The 25,000-nt window shown below is 35.8% G+C and overlaps 1 protein-coding gene and 1 long non-coding RNA gene across 6 annotated transcripts in view; one reads left to right on the plus strand and one right to left on the minus strand.

Annotated features, from left to right (window-relative positions):
- Nucleotides 1–12,397, plus strand: part of LOC135202254 (uncharacterized) — a 113,810-nt gene extending 101,413 nt beyond the window's left edge. Inside the window, exon 5 of the long non-coding RNA XR_010311697.1 lies at nt 11,951–12,397. This is a non-coding gene — a long non-coding RNA (uncharacterized LOC135202254). The remainder of the gene's footprint in view (nt 1–11,950) is intronic.
- The window catches only part of LOC135202253 (uncharacterized), a 1,045,919-nt gene that overhangs the window by 753,876 nt on the left and 267,043 nt on the right, over nt 1–25,000 (minus strand). The window lies entirely within an intron of this gene.

The raw sequence follows: 25,000 nt of genomic DNA on the forward strand, positions 1-25,000 counted from the left end.
GTGTGTGCGTGTGTGTGTTGCGCGGTGTGTGTGTGTGTGTGTGTGTTGTGGCGTGTGTGTTGTGCCCGCGTTTGTTCCATTTTTGATCAAATGGGGTAGAAGAATTAAAGTGAATAGCTTTTATAAACATTAACGGAACCCGAAAGATAAAAAAAAAAAACGCACACACACACACACAACCTGCCCTGATTTTAGCATTTCCGTTCCTCATTAAAAAAAGGTAAACTAGTTTTTCTCCTTGATTACATACTATTCCCCATTTATGCAAATTTTCTGGGGGGAAGGAATTTAATCAGATTGCTTTCCGTCTTGAGGGAACGCGGAGGCCGAGAGGCCAACCTTCAATGTCTAACCCCGCCCCCTCGCCCCCCTCTCACCTTCACACCCCCATCTCCAGTGTCTTAACTCCCTTACCCCAATAACACCCTTCCAACTCTTAGTTTCTTGTTTTTTTTTTCCAACCTGTTTTTCCTAACATCATTCTTATCTTCTACTTCTTTCTAGATCCTTCCCCAATTAGTGTCATCCTTTTAACCTCTTTTCAAACCTCTAAGTAATACACCATAATATTTTCACCTAACCATCACAGTGGTCTTACTTCTTGCCTCCTGTCAACCACTGCACTGGGGTCATAAACATTCCTCTCTTTTTCCCACAATTAGTGTCTTACCTCTCTCAACAAATCGCTCTCTTTTCCCTCACCCAATGTCTTACCTCTCTCCACAAATTCCACTCTTTTCCCTCGCCCAGTGTCCTACCTCTCTCCACCAATTCCCCTCTTTCCCCTCACCCGAGTGTCTTACCTCTCTCCACAAAACAATTGTTGGTATTCTATCGCCTACCCCTTTTCATTCCCTGCTGACCTATCTTTTTCCACCATCACTCCACATTATAAAAACAAAAAAGATAAAAGCTTTTTCTTAACGCTGTCACCTTTTCTAGTAGCGACAGAACACGACTTGCAGAGCTTTGTAACATTGCTGCGTTCGCTGTTCTCATTGCAGGTCCATATTCAACTTTTTCTTTACAAACCCCATTGCTTCCATCACGCCCAACCTTGAAGAGAACTGAAGAAAGGAAAGGACCGACCTCTTGAAGGATGAAAGACTATAAAAATCAAGGAAAACGAAAGCAAGAACAAGCTTGGGAGCTTTTCAATGCGTGTAAAGTGTTAGCTATTAGATCGTGAATTTCAGGAGCTATGATTGCCAAAGAGTATTTCTGAATATAGGTGGAATGACACTTAAAAATGTCTTCGCACATTTCAAAACTGATTGCCGGAGAGCATTGTGAAGCAGCAAAATAATTAAAGTGGTGCCTATAACTGATGTCTCTATTACATATAAAACTGCTCCACGTTTCTTTCGGTATGACATGAAATCTAAGGGAAATGAGGAAATGTAGAAAGATGGAAAATTAAAAGAACGTACTAAATAAACTACGTTTAATATGGATGAGGAAGAGAGAAATAGGAGAAGGAGGTATATATAAAAGAATATGCTAGGAACGATACTACACGAAGGAATACGACAATCTAATATATATATATATATATTCACAAAAAATCACAGTAGATGCACGTGACTTCCATTAAATAACCGGATACCACAGGAAAATGATTATAATTTTCCTGTAGTATTCGATTATATATATATATATATATATATATATATATATATATATATATATATATATCGAAAAATAAAAGAGCACTGCTCTTCCTTGGAACTTTCCTCTGAAGGAAGAAGGCGAATAAGTATAAAAAAGACAAACTTAAGAAAATAGGACAGAAAAAAAAAATGAAAATGAGCATGGTGGTTCCTTGAACCTCTCCTCCCTTCCCTTCGCCAAATTCTGCGGTGTATCAGGGCCACGAATAAAATAGTACGATGGTCAATATTGGCACACATGCCCACCAGCCCCCCCCCCCCCCTCTCTCTCTCTCTCTCTCTCTCTCTCTCCTCTCTCTCTCTCTCTCTCTCTCGCAAGGAGTCAAGGGATTCTGCCTCGTCTGAGTTTGAGAAAGCTCTGCTGAACCCGAAGCAATCTTGTTTACTATCAATATTCTGTTTATTTTGAACACGAGACCAGACTCAGGCCCAGTCCTCGGGTTTCATCGATTTGCTCGTACTTATTTTTAATTCTTTCATTTTCCTCTCTTCTCTCTCCTTCCCTCCCTCACTCCCTCCGCATTTAACGTGCATGGTAACCGCCCATTTACGCGAGGCAAATCTACATGATGCTGTTTAATTATTACAGTAAGGACCAGTGGATATCCCTTTCTTTTTCACGGTCTCTCTTTTATTTTCTGGTCTTGGGATTCTTGCTAATTAAGGAGACTGATGCAGTGAAATAAATATAAAAGGATTTGTGTGCATTTGGCTCTATAATTACCGACAACGGAGATGGACGGAGGTTATATATTCAAACTGCGTCCGACTGAATGTTCGTTTGGTTTTCCGCCCTCCCAACAAAAGATATCGATGGATTCCAATGAAAAAGTGGATTAAACTCTGGGATGAATCCCTACCCGAAAGCGGATCGAAGATGTTTCCTTTAAGGTTTTGGTGGGGCGTCAAACCTTCTCCTGGTCGTTTCTAGACGATACTTCTTACCAAATCTCATCTTAAGTTTCCTACTCTCATCTTTCCCTCTTCCGCACTTAATCTTAATCCTCACTTTTATAAGTAAAGCTCACTTATCCTTTTCACCAATACTCATCCGATTCAATCCGACCTTTGCGCCACTGGGAGCATTAGTAGGTTAATTTCTTTCGTTATAAGACAGCTAAAAAAAAAAAAAAAAAAAAAAAAAGAGGGTGTGGATACTATAAGTAGGATACTGTAAGTAAAGATAAGCATCCAGTGTAAATTTATGAAATGGAGAGCGCTAATGCATCCGGGGGCATTAGCAACGGATGCAGCCATGAAAAGACATTTAAAAGAAACCTTTGCAGGCCCGACGCTGAAGGCGCCAACTCATTAGCACCAACGACCTCGGTAATGCAAGCACCGTCAGGTAATGCGAAATATGCGTCTGACCTCCTTTGATCAGGCTTGACCTATGCGGCATTGACCGAATTGACCGAGCTCGCAGCCACTCTTTCGAACGACTCGCTGTCCATTCGAACGACGTAAGCCCGGTAAAACGACAGACGATGACAACGGCCGACACTGACGCGAAGGACGCGCGGAATTCGGCAGGCACTGTCCAATCTCCGGGCGGGAATTCGCTCGTTACGGGGGGGGTTAATTATCCCCTCGGCTTTCGATAATGCCTAACTTCCGTGCTTCACGGAGCCTAAGCACAGGGTATACATTATCATATATGCGAGCCGAGCTTTTGGGGGCGTCTCGCGATCTCGTTGTCCAATTTCAGTAGCATTAGAGTTCGGAATCTCTCTCCTTTGCCATTATTGTAATTGGAAAATAGGTTCGTGGCTCGAGGTCCCTCGAGGAACAGAAAATAGAGAGCTGAAGAGAATGTGGAGAAGGAGGGGGAGGATAGGGGAAAATGCTAGATGTTATGTCTCCTCCGGCTGTCATTTTAAAATTACATAATTCGAGTCCGTCTGATTGTCTCTGTCTTGCATACATACACGGGTTTATATATTCACGCAAGGTTTTGCATATGCTATATTTATAGGCCTAAAAGCAATGCATACATACATGCATATATATATATGCTACAATATCTTAGGGTTTCGACTTCCTCACACTTTCGGATTTGCATACCAATACTAGGCTATAAATACTTGGGGGTGGTAAAATGAATGAACTCTCACCTGCGTTGGCAAAAAGCGACCCCCCAAAAGGTTCCAGCAACAACGTGCAAAGGCATAATATGCATACAGTGTAATATATATATATATATATATATATATATATATATATATATATATATATATATATATATATATATATATATATATATTTTATTTATTTATATTAATATATATGGATACACAAACACACACACATATATATAGTATAAATTAGATATATAGTTATACAAAACGGATCTAAACATAACAGGAAGGCAACGTGATCTGTGTCTAGAAAAAATATAAATGTCGAGCTCTATTTATATAATACTTCACTATTTTATCCCCATTGTACACCCACACACTGACGGCTTATCAACAGCATGTTGAAACAATACACTCAATTTTTATTTCTTTTTATCTACCTCTATTTGATATTCACTATCTTTCCCCTTGCACACCAAGACCCTTCCTTTAGTATTCATCTTCCGTTTTATCTATCCAGTTCTTTACGTCTTTCTTTTCTCTGTCATTTGAACACTTCCAGATTGTACACACTTGTCATCAACCTATCGTCTTGCATTTAATCAGCTTACCTCTCAAGTGTCCTAATATATCACACAATTTCAGTTCTTTCTGCTCCGCACATAGTTGGCAAACATTTCGTCTTAGCAGCTTCAACCGTTTTTTTTATTACTAATATTTAGCTTAAACGCTCCAGTTCCATACAGGCAAGTTGGCTCAGTTATTCCTCTCAACATTACCACCTTTGCTGCCTTAGACATCTTTCTCACCCTATCATTTTCTGTTATATGTTATCTCCATGAATACACACTCACAAACACGCACACACACAAACACATATATATATATATATATATGTACACATACATACATACATATGTATGTGTGAATCTTTAGTGTATGATAGCTTAAAAGTATCTTAAATTATTCTCTTTATATCTGTATCCATCGATGAAATTGTCTGTCATCTATGTCTATTAGTGTTTACGTCTGTTCATGTTAATTAAAAATGATATATCCAAATTTTTGGTCTCAGATGACAAAATACAGGAAAAGATAGATTACAGCTATCAATAGTAACATTGATTTAAAGAGAGAGAAGTCTCCTTATGGTATACAGTATTTTGTCACACACCGCAAAAAAAGGTAAAAAATGTAATTCAGACGAACAGATAAAATCTGACAATGGTAACCAAATAAGTTGTTCCTTAAATTACTATTTTTTATGAAGACGTGTATACTATTTTTAAAACTGAATTAAACGTTACAAAACGCTAAAATAAAACTCTACAGTTAAGATATGCGAAGAAAATATCTAGCCACTTCAGTTTTTCCTTTACTTCACTTCATGCACGTAAAAATTTCGGCACTTGACATACGTAATGATCAAGGTTTAGCTCCACTGCGCCAAGTGCCACTGATGGCGTCATAAGGAGGAGGTTATTGGAGTCCGATATCTGGTTGGAGGACCTTAAGACTTGCTTCCTCGTGCAGTTTGACTTTAATGAATTTTGTCAAATCATTTCACTTCTTGCTTTCACTCGGATTTTTTTTTACCTCCGCGGCCACCAGAACTGAATGAAGGTTACATAATATGTACCCGTGAGTGACTGTTTGTTAGTCGTTTTTGCGCTTTGCTTACTGCTTCGTTTGTAATTGATAATTTTCAAAGGCATTACGAGGATGAGAAGGCTACGGCCGAGGAAGAACTGTTTCGAGATGAATCCAGATACGCCTCTGGATGTTTTTTTTTTTTTCCTTTAAAGCTCTAGCTTGTTTTTACCTCTCATGTATAAATATTTTGAGAGGTGGATATATCTATGTATGAAAAGTTATTTCTGCCATCTTCAAATGGCTCTGCATTTTCACAAAACATACCGGTTTGTAAGTTGAGTTTGCAATATTTGCAATGCTTAATTGTTTTAATTTTAATTTGAACTTATCTTTAAGGTAATTCAGGGGGTGATGAACGCCGTGCTCCTTGGCACAAAGGCTTCCGTTACCAGCGGTGGGGAACATTCATAGCGTAGCTGACTCATTCCAAAAATTTGTACTTAAAAGCAACCTTCCGTGTCTCAAGCGAGTAGCAATGGTTCTTTAATGGACCGGTAACTTAATCAACAACCTTCCTCTAAACTGACTCCCAAAATTAACTCTCAAAACTGTTATTAAAATCCTAATGGTCTGTTAATTTACATACAGGCGTTATTTATAACAAATAAATGAATACATCTCAGCTCGAAACCAAATTAGTGTGAATAAACTACGAACACGCCGTCTATTTATTTTACAAAAGCATCCTTTCTCAAGATTCTTCTCTCTCTTTTCCTTCCTCTTGCATCAGATATTATTTGAACTTCTTTCTTCTTCCTGTTCTTCTTCTTCTTCTTCTTCTTCTTCTTCTTATTTGAGTAGGAAGAAAAGGAGTCTCTCGTCCCTCAAGATTAAAAGGACCCTGAGATGTCCTTAAGGTGCTAGATTGATCTTTTAAAATTCTCTTTTACGTTTTATATAACAACTAACGTACCCATATCGTCAGGAAGGACGTCGATGTAAGAGAGGGTCAGGACGTTACGTACTCTCCAAGGTTCGAAACCAGGTACCTTCATTCAGCATATTTATAGAAGGACTAGCTGTGAGAAAGGCAGGCCTCGGACTAGACGACGGCAAGGGTAAACGTAATGTAGTGTTGTTAATACACACAGAAAAATCAAATACATGTATAAAACATGAAATTTTCTGGGTAATAAATATAAAAATGACATTATTTTGTGAGAACTTGATCTAAGCTATGAAGGTCCGAGATAATACGGCCTATCAAAATCCCATCAGATGTAATACTGGAAATTTTCCACCTTCTTCTGTAGTTCCAAAATCATTATAACGTTCCTCTTCCTGAAGGGTAAATTTCGCACTTTAAAGGATAGGTCGACTGGCAGACATTCTATGCAAAGCCGACCTTGCTTATAAGAAACAAAAATCCCTTGGTATCTCCACTCTTCAATAAATATTTGTCTTTTCACTGACTTTTAATTCTAGAGTTGTTCCCCTCGAGGTCAAGGTTCACCCCAATACGTTTAGAGTTCCTTCCCGTTCTCTCCCATTAATGAAAGGAACACACACATAAGTACATGCACACATTTTATATATATATATATATATATATATAATATATATATATATATATATATATATATATATATATATATAAAATGTTAACATAGAATAATGTGCAGTTGCGCGCATTTTTAAATATTATGTTTCAAAAGTGCGATGCTCGTGATTTTCCAGATCCTTTTTTTTTTCTTCTTCTTTTTTGTGGATTTGTTATTCCCATGCCCTTTTATTTTTACCCTGGTTGAGACCCACCACGATTGACTAGAACCCTTTTGGTGCCTAATTCGGTGCTTGGGCCAACTGATACACAAGTGATTTTTCAGGAGAAGAGCTCAAGACTTAACTCCCCTATGGGATTCGGCTTTGGTCACTCACTGCCTGTGTGAGCTAGGGGTCGGAACCGCTGAGTCACGGAGATCCACGCGCGCACACACACACACACACGCATATATATTATATTTATATATATATAAATATATATATATATATAATATACAATATATATATATATATATATATATAATATTATAATATATATATATATATATATATATATAAATATACTATATATAAAAAAATTATATATATATATACCACATATATATACACACACACATATATATATATATACATACATATATATATATATATATATATATATATATATATACATATATATATATATATATATATATACATATGTATATATATATATATATATATATCCTTGTTATCTCCAAATGGGTAGAAATGTAAGAAATTCTTCTTATATATATAACCGTTCGTATACAACTCATTTGCTTCGACAAAACAATGAATGATATCGTATGTCCTGCAAGGTCGAACAAAACAAAAGAAATCGAGTTATTTATATGAATGATAGAGACAAAGACGAAGTGGGCCAGAAGATAATAAGAGCAGGCAGAAACCTGCAACACAAAATCCATCATCGGCAACAAGAGAGAGAGACACACACACACACAGTCGCAACGACAGACGGACACATAAAGAGGAAAAAATTATCATTAGCAACAATCGTAAATTCTCTCGGCCCTTTTCCTCCCGTCTTGATTTTAATATTCAGCTTATAAAGGGAGCGCGCGTTCCCTGAATCTCTATATCCCTCCTGCCCTCTCCCATTCCCCTCTCTCTCTCTCTCTCTCTCCTCTCTCTCTCTTCACTAAAACCATCCTTTCCCCACCAGTCTCCCCTCAGCCACCGTTCCCCTTCCCCCTCCACGAATCCCCGGAATCCACATATACGAACCCTCCCTCCCCCACCCACCCGTTCTACTTATCAGGACGCCTATACCCCGCCCCCATCCCCCACCCCCAGCCTCTGCTCCTTTTCTTTTCGGTCTCCTCATTTGCATGTAAAAATGTGCCTCGTATCGTAAAAAATATTTGGTCGCGAGGAAAACTAAGTTAGCACCGCGCGTGATGGAAGGGGGGGGAAAAAAAATGGCGCTGGCGAGCGAGTAAAAATGTCTTGTTCTGGCTTGAAGGGATGTCTTTGAAGATGGGGCCAAATTGTGTTACCCGGGTCCCCTTTGTCTGAGACGCTGAGGGGGTGGTGGGGTGGGAGAGGAGGCGGGGAAGAAATGAGGTAGAGATGGGGGAGGGAGAAGAAGATAGGACAGGGAGTGGTTGTTAAAGACGAGGAGGAGGAGGAGGAGGAGGTGGAGGAGGGGGCGGGGGGAGGAGAAAGCAGAAGAAGCGATAGAATTGCGGAACATGTGTAAAGGAGGGATTGGGGGAGGGGGGCGGTTGGGCAGGAGTGAGGGGAAACGCCAAAGAAGGCGGAGAGGGGAATGGAGAACATGGAAATAAGAGAATTGCAGATGATAAAGAGAGGGAGAGAGAGAGAGAGAAGACCGTTAGACAATAAAAAGAGACCTTGCAAGGAAAAAGAATGTCCATGTGAGGTCTGAATGAAATGTGAAAGTGAGGTTTACGGGAAAGAAGAAGAATTATTGCGAGAGATTAAGAGATCCGAAGAGCAGGATAAGAGGCCAGCGTAAAAATACGAAGAGAGAGAGAGAGAGAGAGAGAGAGAGAGAGAGAGAGAGAGAGAGAGAGAGAGGGGAAAGACCCATAAGAGTTAAATTACAAACCGCTCTGGAAATTAATATTTGAAGACACCAAAAGTGAATACTTAACCAATGAATGACATAGCAGTGTTAATGGATAGCATAATGCTTGACTTTGCAAATCCAATGTAAAAATGAGGTAAATAAAAAAAAATACGAATAACAGAATATAAAATGGGTAACGAAATATTGGTCTCATAAAATCTACACACAAAATAACTGAAACGCACCCAGAAAAATAAACGAATATATACTAATGATAATAATCTCTGGCAAGATTCCTTTCCATTCATCAACTGCGACCATCAACTGCCCATGCGCCTTGTTTGACTACATAATAACTATTAAAAGAGTAACATCTAGTCTGGTAAGAATGCTTTCCATTCTTCCTCATCTCCACCAACTCAGCAACCAGCAACTGTCCAGTGGTGTCCGTCCTCTTTCTCCCGAAATAGGTCTTCTAAAAAGCCTTACGGTAAATAACAAGGTTTCCTTCGGTCAAGAATCTACTTCACTTAGCCCCCCCCCCCCCCCCCCCCCCCCCCCCCCCCCCCCCACCCCCCCCCCCCCCCCCCCCCCCCCCCCTCCCCCCCCCCCCCCCCCCCCCCCCCCCCCCTCCCCCCCCCCCCCCCCCCCCCCACCCCCCCCCCCCCCCCCCCCCCCCCGCACCCCCCCCCCCCCCCCCCCCCCCCCCCCTACTCTCACTCCCTCTTTCCCGGAATTTTCACTCGAGTAGGTGGTGGTCATTATGACCACGCTTTTGTCTTCTCTTATATTGATGTTAATGATGGCTAGTTGTCTGTCTGTCTGTCTAATTCTCTGTCTGTTTGATTCTGTCTGTCTAATTCTCTGCCTGTTTGATTCTGTCTTAAATATTCACGTGCATGTTTCCTTTCTTTGTTTTTCATTTATTTTTTTATTTATTTATTTATTTGTTTTAAACATACTTTCTTTTCTTTTGTCATGCGCTTTCTTCCCTTGGGATGGTCCAGTACTAACTTCCGGTTCTCAAGTTTTCGGACACAAACGAATATATGGGCTTAAGCTTCTATTCTTGTTTGTTTTAATAGGTGTGTGTGTGTGTGTGGTGTCTCTTGATCGCGTACATAAACACGCGCATACATACAAGTTATCCCCTGGGTTTTACTTTCTTTTCTTTTGCCGTAGAAACAGTTACCTCTATCTCTCTCTCTCTCTCTCTCTCTCTCTCTAACAAAATACAAACACGAGTAAACAAACTAAACGGGAGTGTTTGCTCACAATTCAGAGCTTTATTATCGTAACTGATCATTATCAAAATTGATTTGTCTCCGTCCTTTATAAGAGAAGATAACGTCAGTCCGTCCTGAAAAGATATCTCCTTTTTATGACGTGAAATTATCAATATCTTCTATTTGTACTAATCTGGCTTTGAGCTTTTGTTTGTGCCTTACTACTAGGACGTACATGTGTCAGTATGTATGCCTATCATTCATATACGCTGACTGCCCTTTTATATTTTTACTTCACAAATCATGTGATTACGTATCCCTGCCATGATAGATGTTCTGTTATCATAGACGCACTTGATGAAAATAAAAATTATTATGGTTTCTCATACACACGTTATAATTATCTTATCAGGATCATTATATTGTCTGGAATCAGCAGCAAACAGGGGAAACAGTTGAGGAGAAAGACGAAAGATAGAGACGCAAAATGGAAGGGAAATGCGTGGTTGGTCATTTTTACAGCATCAAGTTCAGCCTCCATCAGATGTTCCTATTTGCAGTAGGAACCTACAGATAACAACAAGTAGGAATAAGAAGTAGAAAGCATAGAAAGCAACTCAAAACAGAAAGGGGAATGTGTGACTTATACTGCAAACGAAATAGAAAGAGGACAGCATACCGCATGTATATAGTTGCATCTCCATGCAATGTGATTGTAACCTTTTGTCTGAAACCAGCACTTAGCAAGAGGGGGGAGAAGTAGAAGGAAAAGAGGAGAGAAGAGAGAAGAGAGCAACACGGAAAAGGGAATACGCGTGAGATGTGCCGCATGAAGCAGAGCCTCTTGTTTGTTAAGCAAGCTCTATTCTTCAAGTCCATTATGATGTGAAATCGGCCCATTCGGGGATGAATATTGCAAGGGCACGCTTGTACTGCGGAGCCCTTTTGTTCTTGGGGCATAATGCCACTTCGTTTTTATGATAATTTCGGCGTCTGTTCGAGGCCAGGAGACCGACTCTGAAATGTATGGTTTACTCGGAGACAAAAGGAGAGAGGACGCTGCGAAGACGTGACTTTGTTTTGTGTGTGTGTTTCTTCGTCGTTTTTATTTGTCTTGGGTTTTTTTTCTCGTCGTTAGTAGCGCTTGGAAGCTGTATGTAATATTTATTTTTAATATATCTTATTCACGTTATGAGATACCATGATGCCGGAGAAGGAAATAAAACATTATATTACCACATTTCAGCTGGATTGCTTGTGAGTAATAGTGATCATGTAACTGATTAAAATAACATACAGCAATACACTATTTGTTTTTGTTATTACTGTTTTTGTTTTTACTACTTTCTTTGCAATTATTATTATTATTATTCCCTGATATACATGAAACAATAAAAAACGATATTATTATTATTATTATTATTATTATTATTATTATTATTATTATTATTATTATTATTATTATTGAAAGAGATTGCTGCTTCAGCTGCATTTATTTTATAGAAGTTCTTTTCTATTCTTCTTTTTTCAACCTAAATAATACTGAAAAAGACGTAATAATAAGAATAGAAAAGAACTTCTATAAAATACATGCAGCTGAAGCAGCAGTCTCCTTCAATACAACATGCTTGAAAAAGGGTCATCTACCTAAATATGATTATTGTGTCATTATTATTATTGTTATTCCCTGACATACATGAAACACAATAAATGAAATGACCAATAGTAAAACTAATTAAATTTCAGGCTGAGTGACCCAGCTTCGATGGCTCCCTATACGACTTTTAGCGGGGTACGACGAAGGGCAGCGAAATCGGACGACGATGGGCCCCAGCAAAATAAGAAGATCGCGCAATGGGCTCGCGAGGAGTAACGGGATCGCGCAAGGGTGTCTCGGAGTGACGAGCTTGAGTATCAATAATATGTTTGTGCGTTGCATCATAAACGGTAATTAATAAATCACTAGGCGCTGTTTGTTCTCTTCTTCGGTAGGTTGACTCTAAAGTAGGAACTTTTTTCTTTCTTATATCTTGAAAATTTTCCATCATATGCATAGGTATTTTTAGATATAGATAGATATTAGATATACATGTAAACATCATAATGTACACACAGGCTCACACACAACCAGAAACACACACACACATAGGCTCACCCACAATCACACACAAATTTATAATTATATATATATATATATATATATATATATATATATATATATATATACATATATATATATATATATATATATATATATATATACATATCCTTAAATCCAAGGTAGAAAGGTGAGTGACACTGAGGACTTGTTCCAAGTACTTTCGTAGTTTATTCTACTTGAAAATGTTGAATAAATTACGAGAGAAAGTACTTGTTCCAAGTCCCCAGTGTCACTCACCTTTCTACCTTGGATTTAAATGTATATATATATATATATATATATATATATATATATATATATATATATATATATATATATATATTCGTTATTTGCATAAATACTATACACATGGGGACGAAGCAAACACTTGGGTAAGTATAGCATCGTTCTGCATTCAGTTTATATTTTATTTATTGGTTATCAGTATTATAATTGCTTCTTTTTTATGAAGAGAAACTTAATCTAAATTCTTGAGGAATAATGAAGTCGAATAGGGATCTAATACTTTTTTTTATATTTCTTTCTCTGTATTTTTTTTACGTTAATAAAATATATCTTATCAACAACAATGTTTCATCTCCCACTGAAAGATAGGTATGCCCAATTTTCGAGCAAGATCCGGAAACGAAAATGAAAGGAAAATTCTATAAAAAAAAATAACCTGTCCTTTTTTTGTATTTTATTAATACAATTTTACTAATATTCCACTCTCTCTCAATAACGTAAGTTGGAGTTAATGAACGTTAAGTTCTAGAGTTGAGTTTTCCGAATGATTAGAATGTACATTTATTCACAAAAGTCCTGGTATACAATAACAGGACACTGATTCTCAGATTAAGCGAAGCTATAGTTAGCTAATCCTGAAGAATCAAAATTTTGGAAAAATCCCCCTCCCCAAACCCCCAGATCCTATATATTATATATATATATATTATATATATGTATATATTTATATATATATATATATTAATATATTATTACATATATATAGAATGGTGACGTAATCTAAAGGTCGCTCACTGTACTTCCTTAGCTCGAAGTGATACGAAAACAAAGCTGGCGAATAGAAGATTATTTTCAAAGCTTTACCGGCGATATTAAAAAATAAAAATATTACAAATAAAAGTAGGAATAATAAAATTAGAATATTAAAAAATAATAATCATATATTTGAAAACGACCAGCATCACTTCACGATGTCAAACTAACGTAAAATAAATAAATAAATAAAAATAAATAATAAAAAACAGAATTCGAAAATGATTTAAAGGGAACTAAAGCACCATTTATTTATACCAGCATTGGCAATGGAGATCGCCTTATAACAAAACCTAGAACAATCTCAGGGACCTAATTAAAACCAGCAGAGAGGCGTTCGAAAACAAACTACAGCCGCGGATACGAGTGAGTGTGGCCTCCATTATCGTGCCTCGTAAACCCGCGAATCAACAGTGCTTCCGATATCTTACCGGTAATTTGCCAGGCCACGATAATGAAATCTCCAGACTCGTTGGCCGTGGCTATATAAGATAAAAACCAAATTCCTACCACTACATCATCTACCTTCGGAATGACGTGCAATGAAACTGCATGCAAATGATGACTGGTTGTTTGAAAGTAATTACAATTTGGCGTAGAGATAATAAAAAAAAGGAAAAAAAATCAATTCACGCGAACTATTACGTAAATCAATCTGCGTAACGATGTTTTACAAAGAAATCATAGAAAAGTCGTGAGAATTATAGTAATTTTTATCTACAATGCTTCGAAGCGTAACAATATGACGAGAGAGAGAGAGAGAGAGAGGAAGAGACGCCATTATGTATATTATTATATTCCAGTTCTCCCTTTTTGTTCTCATATCGTTCGTCTTCTATAGTTAGTAAAGCTATAAAGATAGGAATTTCGAGTAACTCGTGTCGATAAGAAGGAGACAGAATCCACAATCAATAATTAAGTACTCTTCAATAACTAATTTTAATTTTTCTTGAATTCACGTAAGGAAATGACTATAGTTCCAAACATAGTAGAGAGAGAGAGAGAGAGAGAGAGAGAGAGAGAGAGAGAGAGATTTTTGTCTGATTGCCAAGGAAATACGCGGACTAAATAGAGACGGCCAGCTTCATAATCCGGCCATTAGCCCTTTCCCAGGTGGGCATTTTCCGTCTTGTTTGCATTTAGCTCGATTTAGTCATTGGACGTCGGGAGGAGCGTGACCGGAACCCATAAGAGAATCAACTTGAAAACAGGGTTTCCGGAGGAGGAGGAGGAGGAGGAAGAAAGAAGCCCGGGACTCATTTGCCTAATGTATTTAATTTATTGCAAACATCAAAGGCCGCACGTACAATCAGAGGCTCTCTCTCTCTCTCCCCTCGTTTCATTACTCAGCGGTTCCTGGATAAAGTACAAAAGAACAATGGTGGATCTGGCCGTCTGCAAACAGGCCCAAATGTAGCATCATCGCGTTTTGCATCTTTGCTATGCAATAATCGTAACGTAGCCGTATTTACCGCTAAGCTGATGATGTCCAGTCTCTACGTGGTTGTCAGCGCAACCCCTATCGAGTCCTAAATGACTGTATTCCAGGGGGAAGCTCGTTTGCTCGAAAATATAGACGTGAGCTCTGGATGATCTTTGCAAAGTCATATAGAATTGGAGTTTCTTTGCCCATCACGAAAACTATGATGACGACAGAAATGCAATGAAAGTATGCCACGATGGCTCTCCTTACTTTTTAACGTTCTAAACAATACATCGGTTTTCCTGAGAGAGAGAGAGAATTTGTATGTATGTATGTGTGCGTATATATATATATAGCATATATATATATTATATAAATATCTAAAATTAATTTAAAATATAAAATATATATATCATATACATATACATGATACTATATATATATATATATATATTATATATATATATATATTATATATATCTTCCTAACAACGTAGAGCACCAAGTAATTGAATTTGAATAAAATATGGTACAGGTATATATATATATATATATATACATATATATATATATAAAACAAGGTGTAGAGGCAAAGGCATGTTGTTTATTGGGTCTGGTCCCACTGCAATTCTTCTCTCGCCCCCTCTCTCTCTCTCTCTCTCTTCTCTCTCTTTATATATATCATATACTATGTGTGTGTATGTAAGTATATATATGTATATATATAATAATTAACATATCTATATATATATATATATATATATATATATATATATATATATATAATATGTACAGAGATATAGAGAGAGAGAGAGAGAGAGAGAGAGAGAGAGAGAGAGAGAGAGACGAAACAACAAAGAAATGATTCAGTTATATATATCTATGACAAAGAACCGGAGGCTTCTGAATAATAAAATTTCATGGCCTGCGATTGGACGTCGAATTATCCAATCACACACTTTAATTGATCACGTGATTTGTTTTTCTCTCGACGCGACTGATTAAATCACTTTATTTTTTTTTTTCGTTAATAAACACATACATGGGCTCATTCAGGCGCACATTCGGTAATTATATGGAGTATTATAATTATTATTGATAATAATCGACTGCGTTCATCATCAATAATAAGAATCATCCAAAAAAAAAATAATGCTCCTACCTGAAACAATAGAACAATCAGTGCTCTGGGATCTTTTGTTACAAATTCTCTCTTTTTTTTCTCTCTCTCTTTTAAAAGTCAAGTGGAAAAAAGGGGCGAAAATTACGACACGTCAATGTTGCTAACTTGTCCGTAAGTGGATGATTAATTCGTCCACGACAATTTTCTTAATGAAGGTGTTCGGAGGCTCGAGTACCTGTCTTCGTTCCTGTATTACCGTTTAAGAGAAGAGCTTTGGCATCTCTGTATATTTATTTTCATACATATTCGTGCGTCACAACAACTGAGGTTAACGGTGGGATATCAATTTCCTTAATTGTTTGACAACAACAATGACACATACGTATATACATATCCATGTCTATGCATGTATGTATGTGTATATATGTGCGCATACACACACACACACACCACCACACACACACATATATATATATATATATATATATATATAATATATATAAATATAATATATATATATTATGTGTGTTTGTGAGTGCTTATATTGATATATATCTATAATATATATATATATATATATATATATATATATATATATATATATATACATAAAATTAATTGTCAATAAACAACAGTGGTTATGAGGTACCTTCATATTCACTCACCTTATCTAAAAAAACAAAACAAAAAAAAAGAAACAAGGCAGATGAATTAGGAAGCAAATACGCAACAGGATTTAAGAGGAAAAAGTCTGAGTTTCAACATGAACTGATAAAACAGCGTAGCTAAAAAGAATTCCAAAGTAAAAATGGGGTTTTCCTTTCTTTCCTGTATTCTAATTCCAAGATTCCAAGAGTCTATCATTCCATCGACGTTTCCGTACCTGAGCATAAATTCCAATAAGGTGAATCATCTTGCTCGAATAAAAGGGAAAAAAATGCGAAAAAAAAATTTCGATAATTAAACGTCTGCCTTCACATTCTTCATCAACTTTATAGAATTCCTAAGTCGAGTCTCTCTCTCTCTCTCTCTCTCTCCTCTCTCTCTCTCTCTCTCTCTCTCTCGGCGACATATTTGAGCCATCGGTTTAATTAAGTAAAGCTTTTGTGAACGACTCTTTCGTCAAAATTCGGGAAGGAGGAAAAAGTAACCGGAAGCCAAGCAAGTTAATTAACACTTTTACATAATGACGTCTGCGCCATTACGGGAGAAACTCTTTGACCCACGCCCGCCCTCCGACCCTTAAAAAAAAAAAAAAAAAAAGGGAGGGGGAGGGGGAGACGCCGCTTCTGATTTCATTCTTCAGATGACCTTTTTTCCATTTCTTTCTATGGATTCCTTTCTAGCGTTTTTATTTCGATTTTTATTTCCTTGTAAGTGAAATGGCAAGATAGGGCTCCAGTTTGCTATCTTCAGATAAGGATTCTCTTTTTTTTTTTCTTTTAAATCTTTCAGTGGATTTCGCTTCTGTCATTTTCCACTTTTCCTCGAGAAAAAAAAATGGTCGCCAGTCTTTATACTTCAAGTAAATTTTCTTTATTTTCGAATCCTTCAAATCGTGGCTTTTCTCTATTTTTACTTCTTCTTTCTTTAATATTACGAATGGCTCTTCTGTTTCCTTTTTCAAAAAACCACTATTTTATCATTTTTCTTTTACTCAACGTTTCTCGTGACTTCCCTTAACTTACAATTTTCTTTCTCCGGTAAATAATTCACTGTTTGTCGACTTTTGTCGTCATTCTTGAATAAAATGGAAAAAACGTTATAAGTCTCCTAAAGCTTCCTCCTCATACTCTCTCTCTCTCTTTCTTTCGCTTTCTTCCTTCTATATAAACTCCTTGCTCAGAAAGACTGGCAGTTATGTCCTCGATTTACTAAATTGGAAAATGAAGGAAATGAAATATAGCAAATGTAAAATTTAAAAAATGCAATAAATGTCACGATGCGGGACGACGATTTTCGTAAGAATAAAACTTGAAAGCCGACGACAATAAATATGACGATGAAGCACGCCCCAATTTCTTAACATATCTGCGAAAGACTGTAATTCCAAATTGCGACTTCACTTCTTCCATCGGTATAGAAAAGCTATAGAGAGAGAGAGAGAGAGAGAGAGAGAGAGAGAGAGAGAGAGAGAGAGAGACATCCACAGTCAAGTTGAAGCGCAACATTTTGAGTGGACCAGTAAAAGCTGAAGGGCTTCTACAACCATAGAATATAATATCCGGGATGCACATACATACGCACACACGCACACACACGAAAATAAATCAGAGAGAGAGAGAGAGAGAGAGAGAGAGGAGAGAGAGAGAGAGATCCGGGTTTCACAGGAAATTTTTACTAGAAAACCCATTATTTGAAGTACCCTCGGGCCACTGACATATTGACGTTGTCCAAAATAAATTCAGCATATTTCAATTATTTCATAAATATCAACGGTTTGCCTCGGCGCCCAGCCAATGGTAAGTCAACTGGTGACGAGCTGTGGAAGTTACAATAAAGATGGAATTTGACAAAATTGGAAAATTGGGAATTGGATGTTTGGCAGCCACTCCCCGCTCCTCCTATCTTTCACGGCGAAATTGTATGTGCATTCATGTGTGTGCGTGTGTGTGTGTGTGTGTGTCTACATACGAGCTGGGTTACCTTTGAAGACAGACGAAGTATGGGTGAAAGAATCGAGTAAGAGGGAAAACAAAGCTGAGGAATATTATCTTCATCTTTAACTTCTTTCAACTTTTATTTAAACAAGGTCTGCAATCCTCGAGAGATGACACAGTTTCTTTTCTTCTGTCTAGCTCTGGCTTTCTATATTTTTATTAACATAGTCTGGCATGTAGCCTTTCTTCCTTTAAGAGGCTGAGGGCTATAATTTCGTAATAATTGCCATTATTCTTATTATTACGTTTCCTTGTTTACTTCAGTTCTTGGCTATAAAAAAGACCATTATGATACAAGTCAAACTGGCTTTCCCTCTTGGAAAAATATATAGTAAAAAAGCAGAAAACTGTTTTTCTGACCAGCAGTAAGTCTTTCATAAAATACTGCAAATCAGAAAAATATTGTGTATGAAATATAATACAAACTAGACTAGATAATTTCACTGGAATCTACAATAGTTCATGAATGAAAAAAATGAAGTTTAGTTGTTGTTTTTTTTAGTTGTTCTAAACTGTAGTAGAACTGAATTTTTTCTCAAAACGAAATGCGACGAAGATGACAGAAATTCAAGAAGCTCGTAAATGGGAAAGATATTCGTCTTGTTGAGTAGAGGAGCCCCAGAGTCAAAATAACGGTATTATAAAAGAAGTTCGAGATGACAAATCCTAATCGTAGGGATATTACGTACTGTCTCGAAGCTCAAACTAATGTACCACAATTTCTGCAAACGTATATGGTGGACTGTGGTGCGAGAGGCTATCACGGGCTGGACCATGGCAAGACTGAACGTGGAGTCTATTTTCCATACACAGACAAATTATTTCTATGAGTTTTTCAATATAACCATCCACATTCGTATGTTACACCCAAAATGCAGAATTCTCTAGCCTCTCCTGTGTTTCTAGAACAATTTAACTTTCACCTTTTTTAAAGAAGGTCCTGCCATCATTTAAGGAGTGAAGGCCATTCACAGCTATTCTGGTGGTGGGCTTGTAATAGTCAGTCCCGCTCGTCTTTGTCTATACATCATAACAAATACGTTCTTTACTAATTCTCTAATATACACAAAAGGGTCCTTTTCAACGCTAATCCAAAATGATTACGTTTAAAACTACTTATTTGACGCAGAATTCGCACGAAACAAAAAACGGACGGCGCCCAAACTGCACCATATTCTAGGCGAACCACGGCGAGAGACGTGAGGTTTCATAAGAAGATTGTATTCATAAGAATGATATTACGCATGAAGATGTTTTTATTTATGAATGAAATACGGCTTTATGGGAAAAAGTGCATTACTGTGATTACATCGAAGCTAAAAGCTTAACCTCGTGAGAGCTGAGAGTCAGAAAAAGAGGGAAATATATGAAGATTAATAAAGGAAGCGAATAAGCGAATAAGAGGGAATAATGCTGCGTTTAATGTGAGTGAGTACCGGAACTGCAATCTCCTACAGAAAGCGCCTGTGAGGAAGGATGGTGGATAACAGATCCTTGGTGATTAATTAGTAAATGTTCCTTCTATCTTTTTCCTTCCTAAATGTTATTTACCCAAACGTTTATATATCTGTCTATCCACTAGTCTGTCCAGTACCATTACTACAAAATAGACAAGATATTAATGGCCGAGAGCTTGCTTACAGATACTTCTCTCTTTATTTAATTTTTTTTGTTAAATGATTTTCTGAATATTCAGTTTATATGCAAGACCCGATTCACATATTTATTAGGATACACAGACACCGACAGGTACTCTAATGCAGAGATACATAAGAAAACTTATGTATTTATATGTAAAGGCTACAAGGCTATTCTTACAAAAGCTAGATGGATGTCGTGCAATTGGAACGACAGGAGTTCAGGCGAAAATGCAATGCATCATTACCCTAATACTATTCTTCTTGCATTTTGATACATCTTTATCTATGTCTATTTCTTAATTATCTTTCCTAATAAGTGGTATCTCTTCTGTCTGTATTTCCCTTTATTTCCTCTTGCTACTTCCTAATGAACACCATAATATTCTTTGGAAGCCTGAATTTCAAGTCAGTGGCCCCATAGTTGGGCGTGTCCATATGAATAGGATTCATCTACTGGTTAATAATAATAATAATAATAATAATAATAATAATAATAATAATAATAAAATAATAATAATAATAATAATAAAATGTCTAATTTAAGGTTTTTGCTGCTTCAGCTACATTGATTTTGTAGAGGTTCTTCTCTATAAAATTAATGCAGCTGTAGCAGCAATAACCTTTAACAAGACATGCTTGGCAGAGGGTCTCCTACCTTTTAATAATAATAATAACAATAATAATATGGCGTGTGGAAAACTCTTCGAAAAAAAAGGGAACATAGGTCTTGACGAAGGACTAGTAACCGATGCCTGTCCCGCAAAAAAAAAAAAAAAAAAAAAAACGCGCGTGCACGCTCGTGCATGGTGTAGTTGATGCGGGATAAGTTTATAGAGGAAATACCTCAAAGAAACAAGTCATAACCTGGAAATTTATTGCGTTGTTGAGACTGCCAAGGTTACCTGTGACATGGGTGTAAAATCTTGACATAATTCGATAAGTATTTCCTTATGGTGCAAATCAGTGAGTTGGGAAAAAAACACCAAACATACACACACACACACACAAACAGAGAAAATAAATAATAATAAATAATATAATCTATAATATATATTATATATAAATACAGGTATTAAACATACAAATGCTTTATATATATATATATTTATATATATATTATAATATATATATATATATATATATATATATAATAGATATATATATATTAATTAATTCGATAAAGGTATTTCCTATGGTGGCAAAATCAGGTGAGTTGGGAAAAATTTAAAACACGCACATACACACACACACACACAAACTTTATATATATATATTTATATAGATATATAATATAATATATATATATATATATAAAAACAGGATATACATACATATACTATATACATATACCTATAGTATATATCTATATATATATATATTATATAATTCGATAAGGATTTCATTAGTGGTGCAAATCAGTGAGTTGGGAAAAACAACATAAAACACGCACACACCAGGACACAACAAACTGTATATATATATCTATATATATATTATATAATATATATAATACTCATATCTATATATAAATACAGTATCATAGCATACATATACTATATACATTATACATATATATATATATATATATATATATATTATAATAATATAATCGATAAGTATTTTTTTTTCTTATGGTTGCAAATCAGTGAGTTTGGGAGCACATAAACACGCACACACAAAACATTATATATATTATAAATATTATTATATGTATATATATATATATATATATACATATTATATATATTGTATATAATACATATATATATATAAAAATATATATATATATTATATATATATATGTATATATATATATATATAATATATATGCATTTATACTATTTACATATATATGCATACATATATATATGATATATGTATGCATATATATATAATATATATATATATATATATATATATACTATATAATATGTAATGATGTAAACTACAAAACAAGAAGTGAGTCATATCCAGGAATGCGACGCTTAAGAACCGCAAAAAATAAAAAGAGTTGGAGTGGTTGAATTACAAGGTAGACAAATCCCGAAAATAAATAATAAACAAAGATCTAAAGGTGAAACTAGGGGGAAAACCCAGAGAGGTTGGACAGCAAGATGGAAGAAAGGGAGTGGGAACAGAGGAGAAGCAATAGGCTTTAAAAAACTGGGTGCAGCCAAGAGCCAAAGGGACTCTGCAAACGCCTTATAGTAATGCATGCAGTACACCACTTGAGACGCATTGACGGCACTACCTTTATCCAGGCACACAAACTTATCTCGTGCAGACACATACAAACATACACAAAACAAGCAAGCACTAATTCATGAAACAATCATAATCCCTTTGCAAGCCTGAAAGATTGCTCTAGAGTTGCCTGACTCGAGGCAAATACTGGTGTCGCATTTAAAGGAATGTTAAACCTTCTACTAACCAGCAAGTGCAGTGCATTGCTTCAAGTTGCGAAAGCAAGATCTAGACACCGTCATGAAATAATCGTCGGAACACATTACAGTCCAGGTGTGACCTCACAGGAAATGTCTTGGCAGCCATAACGGAGGAATCGCTTCTCAGGAGTAAATTACGCGATGGCTGACCTTCACAGTTCCACGGAATCTGTGACAATTACACAAGACCCTTTGGCCCATTTCCCAATAGTGCTCCTTTAATTTCAGAGGTCGGGCTGTGGTGGAATTCTTTGCAGTCGTCGTCAGATGACCTCGGTTCACTTCGAGGAAAACCCGTTAGTAAACACTCCGGTGTTTGGGAAGGTCTGGGATTCAAGGCAGACTTATTTCTTTCCCCCTTTCGTTCTTTAAATCTTCAGCTGGAAATCCTTACGGCCAGATGAAGCGTTTCATACTATGTTTCCAGGTCTATCAATCAATCTATTTATACATTCGTGTACGTACGTATGTATACATGTATTTATACGTATATATATTCCAACCTAGCCCTTCAATCTACCAAGTATACCTAGAAATACCAGATATATAATTTACTAAGGAAATAGACGATGAAATTGTCAAGAAATTGGCTTATATCGCCTCCCTTCCCTTGGGATCAATCTTGGGGCCACAGAACTCCGAATATATATATATATATATATATATATATATATATATATATATATATATATATATATATATATAATAATCATCATTCTATATATACTCGTATTTATGTGTGTGCGTGTGTACTTGCATTATGCATATATATATATATAATATATATATATATATATATATATATATATATATATATTCAAGAGTTCTGTGGCTCCAAGATTGATCCCAAGGGAGGGGAGGCGATTTATGCCAATTTCTTGACAATTTCATAGCCTATTTCCCTAGTAAATTAAGTATCTGGTATTTCTAGGTTATACTTGGTGGATTGAAGGGCTAGGCTGGAATATATATACTTACAAATACATGTATATATACGTACGTACATGAATGTATAAATAGATTGACTGATAGACCTGGATACATAGTATTAAACGTCACACACACACACACACACATATATATACATATACATATATATATATATATATATGTATGTATGTATATATACACATATACTATGTATATATATATATATATATATATAGATATATACACATATACATATATAATGCAAACACGTTCGTATGTATAATTTCAAAAAAATAGACGCAAGCAACTTCACATACATCACGGGAACAGATTACCGCAGATGTAGCAAATCATTCCAGCCCTCTAAATCGTGATGGGTCCCAATTCGTGAAAAAAAAGAGAAAAAAAGTGTGCAAATGAAAAAATGTTCTCTAAACATTGTAATTTTGAGCGCCAGGAATTCGTGGAGTTAATCATGATACGCTTCGTAATTTGGATTTGAAAGCCGTCGCCAGTAAGCTCGTGGAAGAAGCAATTAGTGAACAGTATTCTCCTCGCTGATGAAAAAGTAAGGAAAAGTAAAAATGAATAAAAAAAATTAAAAAAAGAGAGATAAAAAAAATTCACGTCGAAAGACAGATTAAGATTAAAATAGGTTTGGGGAAATGGGTGGGGGTGAATACTACACCGATGAAAATATGAGATTTATTTTGTTATATTTTATAAATACTCATTGCGTTTTTATCTGATATTTTCGCAATATTTTTCTGTGTATAATTTATGGAAGTTGATGCACAATTATTATCTAACCTAATTTTAGAAAAAAAACTAAAAAGCTGTTGAGTAATTATTTCCACTGTCCTGTAGTGTATGTTATGTATAATGTATATACACACACACACACCACATATATATATATATATGCATATATATATATATATATATATATATATATGTATATATATATATATATATATATATATATATACACACACACAAACCCACGGGCACACACACAATATTATATATATATATATATATATATATATATATATATATATATATATATATATATATATATATATGCAATATAAAAACACTGTATCGTGCTTCTAAGAAATCAATAGAGGGATCCACAGTAATATCCTTGTTTATCTAGATATAATATGTTTTACAAAGCTTAGTAAAACATATTATATCTAGATAAACATGGATATTACTGTGGATCCCTATATATATATATATATATATATATATATAATATATATATATGTTGTTCCCTTCGATGACTTCTAAACGAAAGAAGTGATGGGTTGAGTGAATATAACTAGTAAGAGAACACATGGCTTAACCACCAGTTATAGCTGTAAGAAATGAC

This window comes from Macrobrachium nipponense, chromosome 30 (genome assembly GCF_015104395.2).
Source record: "Macrobrachium nipponense isolate FS-2020 chromosome 30, ASM1510439v2, whole genome shotgun sequence".
NCBI lineage: Eukaryota > Metazoa > Arthropoda > Malacostraca > Decapoda > Palaemonidae > Macrobrachium > Macrobrachium nipponense.